Genomic DNA, 20,869 nt, shown 5'->3' with positions numbered 1-20,869 from the left:
AATGTCAATAGATTTTCATTATGGTTTTTGTCATTCAAAACTAGTTTTATTTAGTTATCGTCTCGTTTTTGTCTGTGAAAATAAGCCATGTGATAGATGTACCGCGAAACAAGTCTCCGGGTGAGTAGCCGGCCAGTGATTGTAACAATAGTAACAGCATGAGAAGACGCGCTCCGTTGTAGTCAGCGCTTGGTCGGTTAATTTTGGCATTTTCTAAGTAAGTTACCCTAATAGGCTAGTAATAAATGAACACGCATACAAAAATGTCTTTCGTCCTGTAGGCGTCCTGGAGAATATTTCTGTTCGTCCTAAACACATTTTCTATCGTCCCCAGGACGATAGGATGCCGTTAGTCTCGAGCCCTGGTCTTCGGACAAGATGGCCGACTCCACGCCTGTGTCTTCGGACAAGATGGCCGACTCCACGCCAGTGTCTCCGTACAAGATGGCCGCCGCCGAGCCAGTGTCTCCGTACAAGATGGCCGCCGCTGAGCCAGTGTCTCCGTACAAGATGGCCGCCGCCGAGCAAGTGTCTCCGTACAAGATGGCCGCCGCCGAGCCAGTTTCTCCGGACAAGATGGCCGTCGCCGAGCCAGTGTCTCAGGACAAGATGGTCCCCGCCGAGCCAGTGTCTTCGGACAAGATGGCTGCCGCCGAGCCAGTGTCTCCAGACGAAATGACCGCCACCACGTCGCCTGAGTCTTCAGCAGAGATGGTCGCCGACACGGTGTCTGTTCCTGTTCCTGAGCCGGTGTCTGTTCCTGAGCCGGTGTCTGTTCCTGTTCCTGAGCCGGGGTCTGTTCCTGAGCCGGTGTCTGTTCCGTTTCCTGAGCCGGTGTCTGTTCCTGTGCCATGGCCGCCCGAAGGGTCGTCTCCGGCCCGGCCGCCTGAAGGGTCGTCTCCGCCCCGGCCGCCCGAAGGGTCGTCTCCGCCCCGGTCGCCTGCACAGCCTGCTCCGCCCCGGTCTCCTGCACAGCCTGCTCCGCCCCGGTCGCCTGCACAGCCTGCTCCGCCCCGGTCGCCTGCACAGCCTGCTCCGCCCCGGTCGCCTGCACTGCCTGCTCCACCACAGTCTCCAGGTCCTCTTCCGTTCAACGGGCCTGGCCCTCCATCCCGCCCCCGGGTCCGCCTCCGCTCCACCACCCTCCTGGACAATTTAGGAGCGTCTGGAATCCGCTCCTTAAAGGGGGGGCTATGTAACGGTCACCAGCTGAAGTGCCCTTGAGAGCCACCAGAGGGCACTCCACATCAGACACTCACGTTCACTCTCAGACTACATTTCCCATACTCACTGCCCAGACTCATCATCTCTGATCACTCATCACAGTCACCTGTACCTCATTATCACTGATTGCATTCACCTGTGTCCCATCACCCTGTTAGTCTCAGTCTATTTATACCATGTTCATTCATTCATTCACCGCGAAGTCTTGTTTGTGTTACACCTCATTTCTGAGCATTCTCCTGGTTTTCTTGTCTCTTGGTTTTGGATATCTTGCCCTGTTCCCTGGATTACTCTCTTGCCTCTGGTCCCTGCCTGTTTTGTTTCTTTGTTTTGACTGCCTGTCTGTGTATGACTCTTGCCTGTACATCTGATTACGATTCTGGATTGCCCCATACAATAAAGCTGCATTTGGATCTCAACCTTCGTGTCTCGGAGCGGTTCGTAACAATTTGCCTTAACCCATCTATAATGCTAAAACACTCTTTCCAGAGGTTAATGACAAATTTATACACACTATTCAGACAGGATAGTTGTCCTAAACTAACACATACTGTACAAAACATGAATTAACACTCACACTCATCCCTGACTATGAACCGCTCATATTTCTTATTTATATCTTTTCTCTAAAAATATTTAAATTTTAAATGACATTTTAACCTTACATTTTCCTGTATCTTTTATCTAATGTTTTTATTTATGGCCTCTTAACCAGTTTCAAAGCATGTCTGTTCATTTTTCATTTGATTTTAGAAAAGTCAGCTGGATTGTTTTGGTTCATTATCTTACTTTGCTTCAGCTTTCTTTGGCTGATTGATAACAGAAAGACAGAGTACCATCCCTTCCTCCACTCAAGCAGTCTCTTTCTCTCTCACTATAAGCAAATAATCTTTTCAACAGCCTCCTAGAACTGTAACTAAAATAATCATAGTCATAGTCAATCCTTAATAGTTCACAAATGTCAAAATACAAATGTTTGACTCAAATTAGAACCATTACAACAATCTAAAATACATTATGCTATGATCTTTTCTAAGGTTATCTTTAGTTTAAATACTCAATTCACCTAACCTTCGTTTTTCAGAAATTTCTCTTGACTCATCACAAGCTGTTCTCATCTTTAGCCACCACCATGTCTAACGACCTTCAGGAGTTAAAACGTACTCGGTTACTAACGTAACCTCGGTTCTCTCTAGAAGAGGGAACGAGTACTTGCGTAAGATATCTTACGCTAGGGGAAAACCTCTTTTCCTCGAGATATTGAAGCCAAAAATTATCCTTAATTTTGCAATAATGTAAAACGCATTGCAGCAGCATGCAGACATGGGCGAGACAGCTCGCGCGCCCATTGGCTGCTCTGCGGCAACTGCACCAGCCTATCGATAGAGGCTCCTCATGACGTCAGAACCAATGAGGGCGCTTCGCGCCCATTCCGTTATGTCCCGCCGAAATCGGGTGGGGCCAGGGCTATAAATACGGCCCAGAGAGGCTGGTTTGGTCAGTTTTTCATCGCTGAAGCGAATCAGAACATGACGCATGCACGGCAAGATACGCAAGTACTCGTTCCCTCTTCTAGAGAGAACCGAGGTTACGTTAGTAACCGAGTACGTTCTCTTACGAGAGGTCTCTCGTACTTGCGTAAGATATCTTACGCTAGGGGAACACAATGTAAAACGCCGTGCGTGCTTGAGACATAACACTAAAGTCCCAAGGGCAGGTGCCCGGGGCTCATACAGTGCCTAATCACAAGGGACTCACAGAGAATCCGGGAAGAGGGGCTAGAATAGCATCATTCCTGTAATATGGAGCTCTGATAAGAGCATGTTATATCAAGTGTTCCACACAGCCAGGGCGAACTCGGCCTGGACTGGTAAATATGGGGGACTTACGCACTGCCCACAGAAGTATACAGACGATCCGTGATCGACGCTCTAGCAGTTTCAGCATCCCGAGCCAATGTAACCGGTGGCTTGCGACACCAGTTATAAAATCACTTTTCTGCGTTGTGAAGACAGACACGGGACAACAGGCAGCGGTTTCACTGGGTTTTACTCTCTGAGATCTGATGTAAAACAAATAAAAGCAGCCTCTGAGTACAATCACCCTTATTTTGCTCTCTTCCATGCATTAACAATGCCAAGAGGAAAATACAGAGAAAACATACCTGATGTAAAACAAATAAAAGCAGCCTCTGAGTACAATCACCCTTATTTTGCTCTACAAAACAAATGTGACGTAGATTTAATTACCATGTGCTTTTCATCTCCACATATAGGCCAAAGACACAAATATAACTTAAATTGGGCAAAATGACAAAAATAACCACACAGGTAAGTAAAATAACATAATACACATAATTTGCAATGAAGATATAGACATAAAAGCAATGATTAAAATAAAGATTAATGAGGATTAGCAGGAGCCAAAAATAACCCACCTCTTCCATGCATTAACAATGCCAAGAGGAAGAGGCGGCGGCAAAACAGGAAATTATGTAGGCTCATGATGACATCACAGCAATTAAAGGGGAAAGATGCTCATTCAGGCAGGTACACCAGATATATGAAAAACCATTTTGTGAGAATTATAACAATCAATAGACATGTTTTAACAGAACACTTTCTGTACCTGTTACACCAATAGCATCGGGCGGGCAATACTGAAAAATTAAACCGAGAGCAACCTAGCTTGCAAAGCGGGAACCTCGAGGTTATAAAACCTTATAAATGTAGACGGGGAGGCCCAGCCTGCCGCCATACAGATATCTTGCAAGGCAATCCCACTGGACCAAGCCCACGACGAGGCCATGCCTCTTGTGGATTGCGCTTTGACACCTATCGGGCATTGCAGGCCCCTGGATGTGTAAGCTAGCGCTATAGCATCAACTATCCATCTGGATAGACTCTGTTTTGACGCAGCTAGTCCCTTAGAACGTCCGCTGAACAAAAACAAAGAGCTGCTCTGTCTGTCTGAAAACAGATGAGCGAGACACATAGGCCCTTAACGCCCTGACCGGGCAAAGGAAGCCTGCGTCCCCTTCCTCTTCAGATACCGGCAGGGCCGACAGGGAGATCACCTGTGCCCTAAACGGTGTATTGAGGGATTTAGGAACATATCCTTGCTTTGGTTTGAGTATGACTCTCGAGTCATTCGGCCCAAACTCCATACACGTCGCGCTCACTGAGAGCGCTTGAAAATCCCCTATGCGCTTCACTGAAGCGAGAGCCAGAAGAAACACTGTTTTGAAAGACAAGAGTTTCAGGTCTATTGACTGTATTGGCTCGAATGGGGCACCTTTCATGGCTTCCAGAACCGTGGAAAGGTCCCAAACGGGAACTGAGGAAGGTCTGGGAGGGTTCAGCCTCTTAGCTCCTCTAAGGAAGCGAATGACCAGATCGTTCCTTCCTAATGACTGGCCAAGCGGTGGTTCAGCCACATAAACTTTGAGCGTGGATGGGGTTCTGCCCTTATCCAGAAGCTCTTGTAAAAAGGAGAGAACCTCCGGCACCCCACAGCGTGAGGGTGAAGTGCCACTCGCTGTACACCAGCTAGTGAACACAGACCATTTTGAGGAATAGAGCCGCCTCGTAGATGGAGCTCTAGCCTGCGTGATCGTGTTTAACACTCCCGCTGGGAGGTTAACGGGTACCCGCTGATGGCCCACACATGTAGGGACCAAAGCTCCGGGCAAGGATGCCAGATCGAGCCGTTCGCCTGCGAGAGGAGATCCCTCCTCACCGGTATCGGCCACGGGGCGGTACTCGTCAGCTGCATCAGGACTGGAAACCAGACTTGGTTTGTCCAAAATGGGGCGACGAGTAGCACTGGGCATCCGCTCTCCCTGATTCGCTCTAACACCTGGGGTAGGAGCGTGACAGAGGGAAACACATAGAGCGGGCAGCGGGGCCAGACGTGAGCCAGCGCATCCCTGCTCTTGGAGAAGAATTCCTGACAATGAGCGTTCTCTTGAGACGCAAATAGGTCTATTTCCGCTCTGCCAAATGTCCTCCATAGCATTTTGACTGTCTGTGGATGTAAAGACCATTCTCCTGTCGGCAGATTGCTACTGGACAGTCTGTCTGGTCCCACATTCAGATGGCCGGGCACATGCGCTGCCCTGAGCGAGCGCAGATTGTGCTGAGCCCAGACCAGGAGGCGTTCCGTCAGCCTGTGAAGGATTCTGGATCTGATACCTCGTTGGTGATTTATATAAGCCACCACTGACATGTTGTCCGAACGGACCAAGACGTGGTGTCTTTTTATCTGGGGACAAAAGCGCCTCAGCGCGTTGTCGACTGCCATCATTTCCAGGCAGTTTATATGCAGAAGCTTTCCCCGTTCCGACCACTGGCCGAATAACGGTCTGCCCTCGAGCAGCGCTCCCCATCCCGAGGTTGAGGCGTCCGTAGACACCACCTTCACACTCGAGGAAGTCCCCAGGCTTACACCTGACCGGTACCAGTCGGTCACTGTCCAAGGTTTCAGAGCTGCGACGCATTTCTGATCGACCTTGAGGCGCGCGAGACCGGAGGTCCAAGCTCTGCGCGGCGCGCGCTTTCAACCAATACTGCAGCGGGCGCATGCGAAGCAGACCCAGCTGAAGCACTGAGGATGCTGAAGCCATGAGACCCAGCATCCTTTGAAACTTTTTTGAGCGGGACTAAAGCGCCGTGGCGAAAAATCTCTGTCATGCGCTGAATACTTAGTCTGCGCTGCGGCGACAGCTGTGCTGTCATAGACAGCGAGTCCAGATCTGTGCCCAGAAAAGATATTTTCTGACTGGGAGACAGTGAACTCTTTGCCCAATTGATTGTGAGACCTAAATTCTCGAGGTGATCGAGTAATATGGTCCAGTGTTCTATGAGCTCCGACTGTGATCGAGCTAGAACCAGCCAATCGTCCAAATAATTCAGCACTCGTATGCCTCGGAGCCTGAGGGGTGCGAGCGCTGCATCCATGCACATCGTGAATACGCGAGGTGCCAGGGATAGGCCGAATGGCAGGACTGTGTACTGATATGCCTGGCCCTCGAAGGCGAATCTCAAAAATCGCCTGTGACGTGACGCTATTTGTATTTGAAAATAAGCGTCTTTCAGATCTATCGACATGAACCAGTCCCCTTGGCAAATTTGCGAGAGGATTTTCTTGGTCGTGAGCATTCTGAACCGTCGTTTCAGAAGTGCTTTGTTTAGTCGTCTTAGATCTAAAATGGGTCTGAGACCCGCGTCTAGGGATGTCCCGATACCACTTTTTCACTTCCGATACCGATACCGATGCCGCAGCTTTGGCTATTTGCCGATACCGATATCAATCCGACATTTTTATTTTATTCTTGAACTAATACTACTAATAATAAAATATATGGAAGCACTTTGCACAATTAGCAACATAAAAACATCTCACTCAAATGGAGAACAAATACTTCTCCAGTATATAGTCCACAACAACAGTTGATAATGAAAGACTGCCACCCTTTATTCAAAAGACCTTGAGATATGTTTGGTAACCTGAATGAATTTAAAATTAATTTGCTATATTTCAGATCAATATATTTGTTTTCTTAAAATTTTAATTAACTTTAACTTTAATCTGAATTATAAATAATTTATTTCTGTATAAAATAATACTACCATTAAAAACATGATTTGATTTTCTGTTTTATTCAATGTAGAATGTGTAACTTAAAAATAAACAGATTAGTGTTCTGTTTTAGGACAAGAAATGAAAACCAATGCAATATGATGAATGTCCAAAAGATTAGATCATTTTTGCTTTTAAACAGTGTGTGTGTGTGTGTGTGTGTGTGTGTGTGTTTGTGATTTTGGGTGACAGTCAGTTTGACAAGAGTTTACAGTTTGACAAAAGCACAATGTTGTGTTTTACACAAATATAAGTAGGCTAAACACTTTTTGCAGTTTTAATGATGTCCTGTATGAAAATGACGGAGTATGTTTTTATGTTTCCACTGTTCGATCGCGCCCGTGCCTCTCTCTCTCTGACACACACACACATGTCTGGTCCACTATCTTTGTGGGGACTCTCCATAGACTTAATGGTTTTTATACAGTGCAAACTGTATATTCTGTCCCCTTACACTAACCCTACCCCTAAACCTACCCATCACAGAACACTTTCTGCATTTTTACATTTTCAAAAAAATACAATTTAGTATGTTTATTTACCCATTCCCCTCATGGGGACCGCTGGCTGGTCCCCACAATGGAGGTGATCTCAGGTTTTACTATCCTTGTGGGGACATTTGGTTCCCACAATGTAATATAAATCAAACGCACACACACACACACACACACACACACACACACACACACACACACACCAGCATTGCAATCTTGACATCGCAGCCTGTTCATTTTGCTGCGTTCACACCAAACGCGAATAGAACGTCAAATTCGTGTCTATCGCGTCTAGTTCGATGCTTGAACAGTTTGAATCCATTCGCGCGTCCAAAGCGAATAGGACGCGCCGCGCGCGTATAATGATAAAGTGAACGTTTGAAGCGATATAGACGCGCGTTCAGAGCTAAGGCGGGGCTACAGATTAGGTGTCCCTAAAAGAACCCGCATATGCGCGTATCTAACAGTTAGTTCCGTATTACATTAATTAATGTGCACGCGAGTTTTATGTATTTTTATACCGTGTATTCTCTGTGTAAATCCATGCACCGAACGTACGTTCAGTACGAATACGTACCGTTCCACCCCTAATGGGTATCGGATCATAGGTATCGGATAATTTTTTTTTCTCCCCTCCGATATCCGATCTAGCGTTTTGGGCCAGTATCGGCACGATACCGATGCCGTGGATCGGATCGGGACATCCCTACCCGCGTCTTTTTTTTTTTTTTTTTTTGGGTACCAGAAAATATCTGCTGTACATGCCCCCTTCGCTCTGAGCTTGTGATAGGGGTTCTATAGCCCCTTTGCTCAGTAACTTCGCTATTTCGGCCCAAAGTAGGTGTGCTACTTCCTTTTTCACCGTAGTATCGATTCGCGCCGCTTTGCGTTGCGGGCGTTGACCGAACTGTAGCGAATAGCCTCTTTCTATAATGTCTAGCACCCACTTCGAAACCCCGGGTAGCCTTGCCCATGCGTTTGCACGAATGGCTAGGGGTTGAATGCGAAGCGCGCTCTGGTCGCTCAGCGACAGAGGGGCTTCAGTGTGCTGCAACATAAGCGTCGCGCTTATGACATTTGAGGCAGGGGGCGCGCTGATAACAGCGGGCAGATTGCCCGCGCTCGACTCCTCTGCGGTGGTCAACCGAGAGGGGGAGGGCTGGGCGAGTCCCGTAAGACCGGTCACGTCTATGTGTGAATGTGGGCGTGGGATAGCGGGCACATTTACAACACTGAGAGCATTGTCTGCCTGAGCAGAGCGAATGCATGTTGGTTTCGTTTTACAGAAACCTTGAGACATGCAGAACGTAGTGTTTGTGGGCACTGGGCAGTGGGCACATTTACCACATTTAATGCGCAATCGATCTGGGTCGATTTCATGTGCGCGAGCCCTGTGCGACGGGCTGTGTTTCTGTGTAGGAATGAGCACTGGGCAGTGGGCATTTTGTCTACACTCATAACACCATCGGCCGTGGCCGGAACACCAGAAAATACACACTATGGGATTTATCTGGGTAGCCGTCAAGCGGCGTTTGTGTGCAGGCAAGCGGGCTGTGTCGCCGACTTGTTTACTGCAGAATACACTGGAACAGTCGCATTTACTGGAACTGAACGAGCGAGAAGTTGCCATAGAAACAGAGAGCGTCAACATGCTGGCGTTTGTTTGCAGGCGCGTGCATTACAACAGGCTCGCTCACTGCAGTATGACATTTCCAGTCGCCCGAACTTCAGAGGGGAATGAGAAATAGAATTCGGCCCGGCCGCAGCGGGACATTAACACTCTTTTCTCCTTTCGCCAGTGACGCACGGGAACCATAGAAATGGTGTTTGGGTGCAGGCGAGCGGGTTGTACAATGCGCTCGTTGGCTGCAAAATGCACATCTGCAGTCGCCTTTCAGGGAACTTACAGAGCGAAGCATTGGAGGCATAATTAATCTGCCGTTAGACCGAGATTCGAACACCGATCTCTCGTGTGAAAAACCAAAGATTCCGCCACTGAGCCACAGGGGAGAATACAAAGGCTTTCAGATGCACGAGCATATAAGAGCGTCAACCTGTTTTCTTCGGCGTTTGCTTGCCGGCGCTGCAATATTTATATTTCCAGTCGCCTGATCAGGGAACTGAGAAATGTGTGAGAAAATTCAGGTCAGTCCAGCCTCGGCGGGACTAAAACGCTATTTTCTCCTTTCGCTGGTGATTGACGCGTGAATGGGGCGCAGAGGCAGGGTAGCTTTCTTGTACGTAAAGAAAAACTAACCCCGACCGTCCGCTTCCAGCCTCCCCTGTGAACGGCGCATTTTGCGCGGCTCGAACAGAGGGAGAGAGAAGGAATCATCCTCCAAGCAGGCAAGGCAAGCGGGCGCACCGGCGAGCTTTGCGGGTTGGGGGGGAAAGGGGCGTCTTGAAAAAGACGCCCGGCTCTTTTAGTGCAATGAGAGTGTGTGTCGCGGCGGCGAACACACACACATACACAAAACACAGTAGCAGAGAAAAGGATATGTACGCCGGAAAGCGTCAGCAGAAACGGCGACTGAAGGCGGCGAGATGTCGACCAGCAGCTTCAGATGCACTAATCCCGCTGGGTGCTTGACTCAGACGGCGCGGCTTCCTCTCAGGATCCAGCGATGCGAAGGCCCGCTGAAGAGATGAAAAACTGACCAAACCAGCCTCTCTGGGCCGTATTTATAGCCCTGGCCCCACCCGATTTCGGCGGGACATGACGTAATGGGCGCGAAGCGCCCTCATTGGTTCTGACGTCATGAGGAGCCTCTATCGATAGGCTAGTGCAGTTGCCGCAGAGCAGCCAATGGGCGCGCGAGCTGTGTCGCCCATGTCTGCATGCTGCTGCAATGCGTTTTACATTATTGCAAAATTAAGGATAATTTTTGGCTTCAATATCTCGAGGAAAAGAGGTTTTCCCCTAGCGTAAGATATCTTACGCAAGTACGAGAGACCTCTCGTAAGAGAACTAGTTCAATATCAAACATTTTCCCTTGCCCATAAGGCAACCAACCTGTTCCTTATGTCACATCTTTGATCTTCTGTTAAAACAGAACGGTCAAATGTTTAAGGTGACAAGCTATTCGAAGTCCCTGTAATCAAGATGGTTGTTGGTTGCGCTCTGTGATACTATTTACATATTACTGAGATTGGATGTAATTGTCTCTATATGATAATTAAGCTCTTTTAAGTGAAGGAACATTTTGATATATATATATATATTGGAGTGGAAGTTGTAGGGAACAGCTTATAGACCCCTCTTTGATGCTCTTGGCCCCAAGTAGCATCACAACCACTCCCTTTTCGTAGATAACACCTCCCGAAACCTGGTGGGCAGATGCCCCAGTGGCGGCATAGCCCCTGGCTTAGGTTGTTCCCTTATGGCCATCAGAGAATCTTACCCGTCTTCGGGATCTACGCCTCCTGCACACTGAGTTATGGCTCTACTTCACTTGAGCAAAATTATCATAGTTTGTGATAATGAAATGTATTTATTTTTTTATACGAGGTAACCAAGAACCATCATATCCACTTGGAACATTCAATATTGACATTCAGTGTACTGTTACTTCTGTAGCCGGAGCCATCGGCCCTGTTTCATGGTGGAGGCTAATATCAGACATCGGACTAATATCAAGTGGTCCTAAAATAAACTAGTCAAAAATGTCACTTCTATCATTTAAGGTCTGCATTATTATTTTAAAGACTTATTTTAAATCATTCCCGTTTTATTTCTAAAACATTTACAAATTGTCCTCTAAATTGATCAAATCTGAACTGCCTGTAGCATGATTTGTTTGAGCTTTTCCATATCTATGATTTTCAACTGGAACACTGTGCTTTACACAGGCTCAGACAACAGCTTTCAGCTGACATTGAATGAGAGAGAGACTCTTGAGGCATTCAGGACTGATACACTGCATTCTCATAAACTTTTAACTTCAGACTTTAACTCTACCATCTTTTATCTACTTTAGCCCATCTTAAGGCATCCTATCCATAAATGACATGTATTGTAATTTAGACATTACAAATTTCCACTCAGAATGAGTCTCTGTTGCACTGAAACTTTGGCAGTTTCAGTCACAGCACATGCCAGATTTAGATAAGCAAACCTGTTTTGGCCAAATCACAAGCTTATCTTTTAAAATCAACATTAACAAGCTTTTGTTTAATCAAATGCCTTCTTACACATTTTACATTTAGCAACACTGTTAATCCTGTAACACTGCTTCTGCTTATTTTATCTTAAAGAAATAATAATATTCTAGTTCTTAATAATGTTTCAAATTTCATTTGAATTTTAGTTGTCAGGTTTTCAATTACCATAATTTAATACCCGACTTCAATGTTTTCTCTAGGAGTTTATCAATCTGCTTCTATGATTCATACTAACCTTTGAGGCTGCGCTCTCTGCTTGTGATACATTTTTTTATTATCACTATAAATCATTTGTTAGATTTGTCTCTCTATATCATCTAAAACTAGGGGTGTGCGATATGACGATTTTTGATCGTGGACGATTAAAATGTCTCCACGATCTGCTTTTGAAGAAATATCGTAGAATCGTGCATTATATCTGTTCTGGCGCCTCTGTCCCAACATACTGAACAACGCGACGTATATTCACATAAAATGTTAACGCAGCGGAACGGGACACTGCCTTGTCGGTTTACATTTAATTCGCGTGCTGATGCGCTGTTCTAACGTGTGCGTTTCTTGTGAAGCTCACACGCACTAAAAGCCTGTCTACCAGCGCCTGGATACTGGACTAAGTTATCTTTCGAGTCTTATTGTGCTTATACTGTTAACCCTCTGAGCTTCTTCGTCCGAAAACGGGCGAAAACTTGAACGTTTTGAATTGTTTAATTTTCCCCCCCCCCCCCCCCCCACACACACACACCCACACACACAAACACACACACACACAGAGAGAAATGAACTGGTAAGACTGAAACAGCAAATTTTGCCCCAAACTATATAAAAATTATATAATCATAATAACTCCAAAACTATAGCAAGGAGAATCAAAAGTTAGGTATCGTTTGAAAGAACTCTTTTTAAATTTTTTGAAAATATAAATTACATTACATTTAGACATTGTCCTGCCAAGAAATGGCGGATAAAAGACAATATATATATATAATTTTTATTATGATTTTGCATATCTTTCTTATTTGTCAAGGAATAACTCCGGAAGGAAATAAGGTAGGAGGAAAATTCTTTTTTAGTGAAGTCCCCCTACATGTTAGCTTCATTTGGATAAAAAAATAATAATTTTTGGATAAAGGAATCAAAAGTTACAGCATTTGGAAAAGAGATAGCCTTTTTGTACAGTCTTTGACACCCCCTCATGGGCAATTTTTTCTCCATGAAGAATATCTTGTCATAAAAGCAATAGATTATGTTCATTTTGGGCTCATTTTAATTGTAATAATATGCTGTAAAAAATGAAGTGCCATTTTCAATTATCTGTGAATGTTTCATGAGCTGTATGATGTTTTTGACACATTGCAGTACATTATTTTATAGATTATGAAAAAAAAGAAATTCTATTTATCAGCAAATAACTCAGCAATACTTAAGAGTTTTTCAAAGTGGATACATTCACTGTAAAGTTCAGACTCTAAGCTTTCAAATGACATCAACTTTGTGTTACTCAAGGCAAGATTTTAGAAAAATATGGTAATGAATATTTTCGCAGCTAGGTGGCGCCTGCTGGCGGTACACTTGGTTTTAGAGGGATTACTCAGCACTCGTTAGGAGCTAATAAATGTAATTAGATGCATTAAAAAGCCGAGATCCTAAGCTTTAAAATGATATATAATTTGTGTTGTTCCATTCAGTGGTTGCTTAGTAATAAATGTTTTTCTTTCCGAATGGGAATAAATCAAATAAATAAATAAAAAAGCTATAGGCCGCCTATAGGCGGTTATAGGACATGACATAAATTAATACATTTTGAAGCCACTAGATGGCGCTCTTCTCACTTGAATTTTTTTTTTTTTTAGGCCTGCACTCTATTTTGATGTGAAATGCTGCATTTATTGAAAAATAAAATAAAATAAATAAAATAAAAATATATATATTAATTCTAATGGAAAAAATAGCTCATAAAAATTATATAATTAATGCAAAGTATCATAAAAAATTCTAAAAATTCTAAATAATAATCAGAAAACATTATAGAACAAAAAAATATTTGATTGGTTATCCTAGGAAAAAGTTAAGTACAATTTTAAGGCTTCGCCCGTTTTCGGGCGGGAGGAAGCTAAGTGTGACCCAATTATGAAGAAGCCCAGAGGGTTAAACACACACAAGGTTTACATAAACAAAGTCGGTGATGTCTAAAGTGAAAGCAAACTTGAGAAAATTGAGAGAAAATCTGCTTGTCAAATGCGTGTATATTAGACGCGTCGCGTGCAGCTCTGAAAGAGACAGTAGCAATAGTAAACACGCTGCCGCTTATAGTTCACCCCAAAATAAAAATTCTCTCATCATTTACGCACTCTAATGTTGTTCCAAACCTGTTTTAATTTCCTTCTAATAGTTTCTAATATTAATATTTTGAAGAATGTGGCTATCAAAACAGTATAGCTGGTCCCCATTGATTTCCATAGGAGAAAAATATACTATGGTTGTCAACTGTTTGGTAACCCACATTCTTCCAAATAACTATTTTCAACAGAAGAAAGAAACTTATTCGAGTTTAAAACAACTTGAGAGAGTAAATTATGATAATTTGAATTTATGATAATTTGAATAAAACAACAAAATGCAAAGAGAAAATAACTCACTGCTCTTGACTGATAACTTTAATAGTAGCTTTAATAAGTATCAATGTATAATTTATACAGTGAAGTCTGTTTGTTTTATTTTCATATTTGTTCATTTAATTACTTTCTTCAATGCTACTGTTAAATACACCTACTGTAGCTGAAAACGTAAAGCACTGTTTAGCCTATTTAATTTGTATATTAAGTTGTGTATGTGTAATGTGTATCTTTGATCTTAATATTTAATAACAAAGAAAATAATGACAAATATATTTATCTTCGCCCGTCTGCCATTTTTTTATTTTGTTACCTAAGGCTTTGTTTTTAAAATATGGACATTAGATTGGCTGTAATGCTCAGTCACAAAATAGTAACGTAAACCAACATAAAAAGAATCGTGATAAAATCGTTAATCGTGATTTTCCTGAAAAAAATCGTGATATGATATTTTTGCCATATCGCCCACCCCTAACTAAAACCTTATCAATTTTACGTCAACAGGTTCTTTTTATAGTTCTTTCCTTTCAAAAGGAACTCCTTACACTTAATATCTTTCAATCTTCTTTACAGCTTTCAAAAGTTCCATCTATCAAAAGTTCCATCAATCAACTGTCTTTTCTCCCTTATTTACTTTTACAGTCATACAGTGGGCATTTACAATCACTGAATGACCCCACGGACCGCAATAAAACACTCTCTGTTCTCCTTCCTCAGTCTTATCACTCTGATCTTTCTAACAGCTCCATCTTTACACCCCTGAAACAGTGTGTCCTATTCAGGAAATGCAAACAGAGCCACTGATAAGCAGTTCTACCAGAAAGACTCGGGAGAATTATTTCAATAAACCGTACATTTATTGACAGCTCAGCAAGCTGATAATCTACAAAGTCATTTGGCGTAGGCCCTGTCCGTAGTGCATAATCCGAGAGTATCGGATCTGCAATTCCTGCCTAAAGATGAAGGCAGGGGCGCAGCAGACCCCCAAAAATAGGTGGAGTATGAATACACCGGGACAGGGCCCGCCAACCCCCAAAAGATGGTAACTGAGTATACCCACCAGTCTAGAGTCCTGGGGTTCCTGAGAAATAGAGAAGGAAGAACAAATGGTAGATTAGATGTGAAAAATACAGCGTGCCTAAAGTTTAATAGGAAAGTACGGAGCCCCTGAGGGGACCTGTGAAAAAAAAAAAAAAATAGGACTTTCGCGTGCGGACGAGAAACTATCGCGTGCGCACGAGAAACTATCGCGTGGCCACGAGAAACTTTCGCGTGGGCACGAGAAACTATCGCGTGCGCACGAGAAACTTTCGGTTTGCGTTATAGCGTCATTAATACAAATGTGGAAATATGGATGATGTATATATCATATATGTTGTTGTTTGACATGTTTTGAAGTGTATATTTTAGCAAAAATCTCAAGCAAGGTGCTATTAAAGACAAGACTTAGAGGCATATTTTAGTCACAATTCAAATAATTGTATTAAATGTGAATATACTTTGAATAAACTTTGTATTTGTATGTGTATTGATAAAAAATAAACAACAGGCTAATAATCTTCTGCTACTGAGATGAAGGAAACATTTTTTTAAAGAAGTAAAGTTCACAAGATTGCTATTTATCTTGACCAAACTGTTCCGTCATCAGCTCTTCCTCAGTTCCGCACTGCAGAATAAAATAGTCATCCTCTGCTGCAGTTGTACGGATTCTTAACGCATTTATTGCAACTACATTTCATCTTTTTCTCATCAAACAACCAGACTAACGAATGGTTCGACACAACCCGTACCTAAGAGCCTAGACAGGTCTTTCTTCTGTATAGATATACTGTATACAGGGTAAATGACGACTGTTGGCCTACCATGGTCGCCCTCGTCCAGTAAGTTTTAAATAATAATAATAATAATAAATTAAGATATAAATCAATATAATTCGTTGTAAATTACATTTAAACAATAGCTACAAAAAGGTAATAATTGACTGTATAGTCCTAACGTTCATGCATGAACTGCCATTCAGACTTACTGTCTAACAAGAGAACAGAGAACATCAGAGATATTAAAATACATACTCTTCTGAGTTTTATGATGTAGACCTTTTTTTATTAAAATTTATCGGCCTATAATTTATATCTCAAGGATGCGAACTTGTGCGTGGCGCACTCAGTCATGTTGAGTGGGAAACACGCATTATATTATTAGGCTAGTATATTCAGAAATAGTGTAAAAGACCTGTAAATAAAATACAACATTAATATTATAAACACTATTAATAACATATAGGCTATGCGTATTTTACTTCCCCATAGCCAAATCCTTAAATGAATGGAATCAGAAAACAACAAGAAATGAAAAATAAGTAACCACTTATAATAATAATAATAATAATAATAAATACATAGTAGTCTATAAAAATAGCCCATTGTGCCCTTTATTACAAACAACTTTTAGCCTATTTTAAACGCCAAGCCTAAACGAATTTATTTGAATCGAAACTGAAACTATACCGCAAAGTTGGGTTCGCGCATCTTTCGTTCGGTCCAAAGTTTAATACTGAACAGGAATTAATAATAATTTAATAATGAACCGGCTGTGATGTCAAGTTGATGCCAGAAGTGAACCGATGTTGTTAATATCGCGATTCGCCGGCGCCATCATGGGGAAATAACTTTATCGTTTCATACTCTGTCATTCGAAACAGTAAAATGTATATTTTTATTTGTGTACATTCAAAATGACTACAAAATGTCATGCCTTTGAAAAAGAAAGAAAACAACATGATGCGGACGTGTAGAACTTTATCCAAGAGCTGCTGTAAAGCCTATAGCCTATAAACAATCTGTTACAGTAATGTTCTATTATATGCAAAAGCTGCAACCAAATTGTTAAAAGCGCTATATAAATGAAGGCGACTTCACCTGACCTGACTAGAAATCGAACAATTCAAGCTGTTTATTAAATTTTCTACATCAGAACGAAAAACGTTTTAGAAATATTGTTTATAAAACGAAAAAGGAACTCTTTTCTAATTTTCTACTTTAAATATTAAATCAAATAAAAAACTATACTGAACGAAAGACACACTGATTCAATTACACTAATTGAAGTTTGAATAAAAAATTAAAAAACCTTTATCTAAAATTTATATATATATATATATATATATATATATATATATTTAAATATAAATTTAAAACATTGTCTTTTTCAGACTTTCTTCTGTGAACACAAAAATGTTTTGCAGAATGTTCATTGAACAGTCATCAGCTTTCTTTGTCATCATTCTTTTTTCGATTTCTAGTCAGGTCAGGTGAAGTCGCCTTCATTTATATAGCGCTTTTAACAATTTGGTTGCAGCTTTTGCATATAATAGAACATTACTGTAACAGATTGTTTATAGGCTAGGCTTTACAGCAGCTCTTGGATAAAGTTCTACACGTCCGCATCATGTTGTTTTCTTTCTTTTTCAAAGGCATGACATTTTGCATTATGCGCGAACCCAACTTTGCGGTATAGTTTCAGTTTCGATTCAAATAAATTCGTTTAGGCTTGGCGTTTAAAATAGGCTAAAAGTTGTTTGTAATAAAGGGCACAATGGGCTATTTTTATAGACTACTATGTATTTATTATTATTATTATTATTATTATAAGTGGTTACTTATTTTTCATTTCTTGTTGTTTTCTGATTCCATTCATTTAAGGATTTGGCTATGGGGAAGTAAAATACGCATAGCCTATATGTTATTAATAGTGTTTATAATGTTAATGTTGTATTTTATTTACAGGTCTTTTACACTATTTCTGAATATACTAGCCTAATAATATAATGCGTGTTTCCCACTCAACATGACTGAGTGCGCCACGCACAAGCTCGCATCCTTGAGATATAAATTATAGGCCGATAAATTAATAAAAAAAGGTCTACATCATAAAACTCAGAAGAGTATGTATTTTAATATCTCTGATGTTCTCTGTTCTCTGGTTGTTAGACAGTAAGTCTGAATGGCAGTTCATGCATGAACGTTAGGACTATACAGTCAATTATTACCTTTTTGTAGCTATTGTTTAAATGTAATTTACAACGAATTATATTGATTTATATCTTAATTTATTATTATTATTATTATTTAAAACTTACTGGACGAGGGCGACCATGGTAGGCCAACAGTCGTCATTTACCCTGTATACAGTATATCTATACAGAAGAAAGACCTGTCTAGGCTCTTAGGTACGGGTTGTGTCGAACCATTCGTTAGTCTGGTTGTTTGATGAGAAAAAGATGAAATGTAGTTGCAATAAATGTGTTAAGAATCCGTACAACTGCAGCAGAGGATGACTATTTTATTCTGCAGTGCGGAACTGAGGAAGAGCTGATGACGGAACAGTTTGGTCAAGATAAATAGCAATCTTGTGAACTTTACTTCTTTAAAAAAATGTTTCCTTCATCTCAGTAGCAGAAGATTATTAGCCTGTTGTTTATTTTTTATCAATACACATACAAATAGCCTACAAAGTTTATTCAAAGTATATTCACATTTAATACAATTATTTGAATTGTGACTAAAATATGCCTCTAAGTCTTGTCTTTAATAGCACCTTGCTTGAGATTTTTGCTAAAATATACACTTCAAAACATGTCAAACAACAACATAAATGATATATACATCATCCATATTTCCACATTTGTATTAATGACGCTATAACGCAAACCGAAAGTTTCTCATGCCCACGCGATAGTTTCTCGTGCGCACGCGATAGTTTCTCGTGCCCACGCGAAAGTTTCTCGTGCGCACGCGATAGTTTCTCGTGCCCACGCAATAGTTTCTCGTGCGCACGCGAAAGTCCTATTTTTTATTTTTTTTTCACAGGTCCCCTCAGGGGCTCCGTAGGAAAGAAGGACAATTAAATTCTAGTATGAATTTTTTTATTTTATTTTATTTTATTTTATTTTTTATAAATTGCCAGTTCACTCCTAGGAAAACACAGAGACAAGGCCTCATTGGACCAGCAATGCCGCTTTTGGCTTGCGTAGACAAGGCCACATTGGACCACACAAACAGCCGCCTTGGCAAAAATAATAAAACAGGCCACATTGGACCACACAGACAGCCGCCTTGGCAAAAATAATAAAACGGGCCACATTGGACCACACAGACAGCCGCCTTGGCAAAAATAATAAAACAGGCCACATTGGACCAATCGGACAGCCGCCTTGGCAAAAATAAAACAGGCCACATTGGACCACACGGACAGCCGCCTTGGCAAAAATAATAAAACAGGCCACATTGGACCACACAGACAGCCACCTTGGCAAAAATAATAAAACAGGCCACATTGGACCACACGGACAGCCACCTTGGCAAAAATAATAAAACAGGCCACATTGGACCACACGGACAGCCACCTTGGCAAAAATAATAAAACAGGCCACATTGGACCACACGGACAGCCACCTTGGCAAAAATAATAAAACAGGCCACATTGGACCAATCGGACAGCCGCCTTGGCAAAAATAAAACAGGCCACATTGGACCACACGGACAGCCGCCTTGGCAAAAATAATAAAACAAGCCACATTGGACCACACGGACAGCCACCTTGGCAAAAATAATAAAACAGGCCACATTGGACCACACGGACAGCCGCCTTGGCAAAAATAATAAAACAGGCCACATTGGACCACACGGACAGCCGCCTTGGCAAAAATAATAAAACAGGCCACATTGGACCACACGGACAGCCGCCTTGGCAAAAATAATAAAACAGGCCACATTGGACCACACGGACAGCCGCCTTGGCAAAAATAATAAAACAGGCCACATTGGACCACACAGACAGCCGCCTTGGCAAAAATAATAAAACAGGCCACATTGGACCACATATAGCAGCCGCCTAGGGCCGAGCATAAACACAGACTCTGGCCTCATTGGACGGTTTGGACCACACGGCCTTTATAGACCACAGAGACAAGGCTTCTATGAGCCACACGGCCTTTATAGACCACAGAGACAAGGCTTCTATGAGCCACAACGGCCGCTAATGCCACAAAGAGACGAGGTAAGACAGGACAACACATAGGGTTTTTTTTTTTTTGACAAGATGCAACGGGCCTTAAAGACCACACAAACCTATGCCCCGGGGGGCGACTGGCCACCATTGCATCTTTTAAGGACAAGACCAGCCACTAGTGCCACACGAAGACAAACCACACAAGACTACGGCATCTAAGCCACATTGGACCTATGCCCCAAAGGGGCCACTGGCCGATCAGGCATCTTTTAAAAGGACAAGGCAAACATATGCCACAAGGCGCCAAGCCCCACATGTACACGAGGCCCACGTGGCCACAAGGCCACTAATGGACGTAGACAGACATACTTGAATACAAGGCCACTAGGCCACATTTAACCATGCCATGAAGGCCACAAGACCACGAGACAAGGCCACATTAGGCTACGCGGTCTCAGTAGACCACACAGAACATAAAGAGTTCCAAACCATAATCCCACACTTAGACGAGACGTACAGACAACGGCCACTAAGCCACACAGAACGAGGCCATAAGGGCCACAGCCTTGAAGGCCGAACATAGGACAAGGCAACATGGGGCCAGCTTCTTTATAGTGTTCTTTTCAAAAGCTATCTTTTACAGCCCCCCCCCCCCCCCCCCCAATCAAACGAAAACAGAGGAACCCCTGTGGCTCCCCTACCCCCGGGAATCTTTACACCTCTGAAGTC

The 20,869-nt window shown here is 42.5% G+C and overlaps 2 long non-coding RNA genes across 2 annotated transcripts in view; one reads left to right on the top strand and one right to left on the bottom strand.

Annotated features, from left to right (window-relative positions):
* LOC309477131 overlaps positions 1-20,869 on the top strand; it is a 70,881-nt gene that overhangs the window by 6,341 nt on the left and 43,671 nt on the right. The window lies entirely within an intron of this gene.
* On the bottom strand, positions 7,140-8,094 carry LOC309477129. Its single transcript, XR_014198535.1, has 2 exons — positions 7,538-8,094; positions 7,140-7,238 (listed from the first exon to the last, which is right to left on the bottom strand). It is a non-coding gene; the product is annotated as an uncharacterized lncRNA (long non-coding RNA).

The sequence above is a fragment of the Leuciscus leuciscus genome, assembly GCF_965113295.1.
Source record: "Leuciscus leuciscus genome assembly, chromosome: 16".
In the NCBI taxonomy this organism is placed as follows: domain Eukaryota; kingdom Metazoa; phylum Chordata; class Actinopteri; order Cypriniformes; family Leuciscidae; genus Leuciscus; species Leuciscus leuciscus.
Note: the sequence above shows the minus strand (reverse complement) of the source record. Positions and strands in the feature narration are given on the sequence as shown.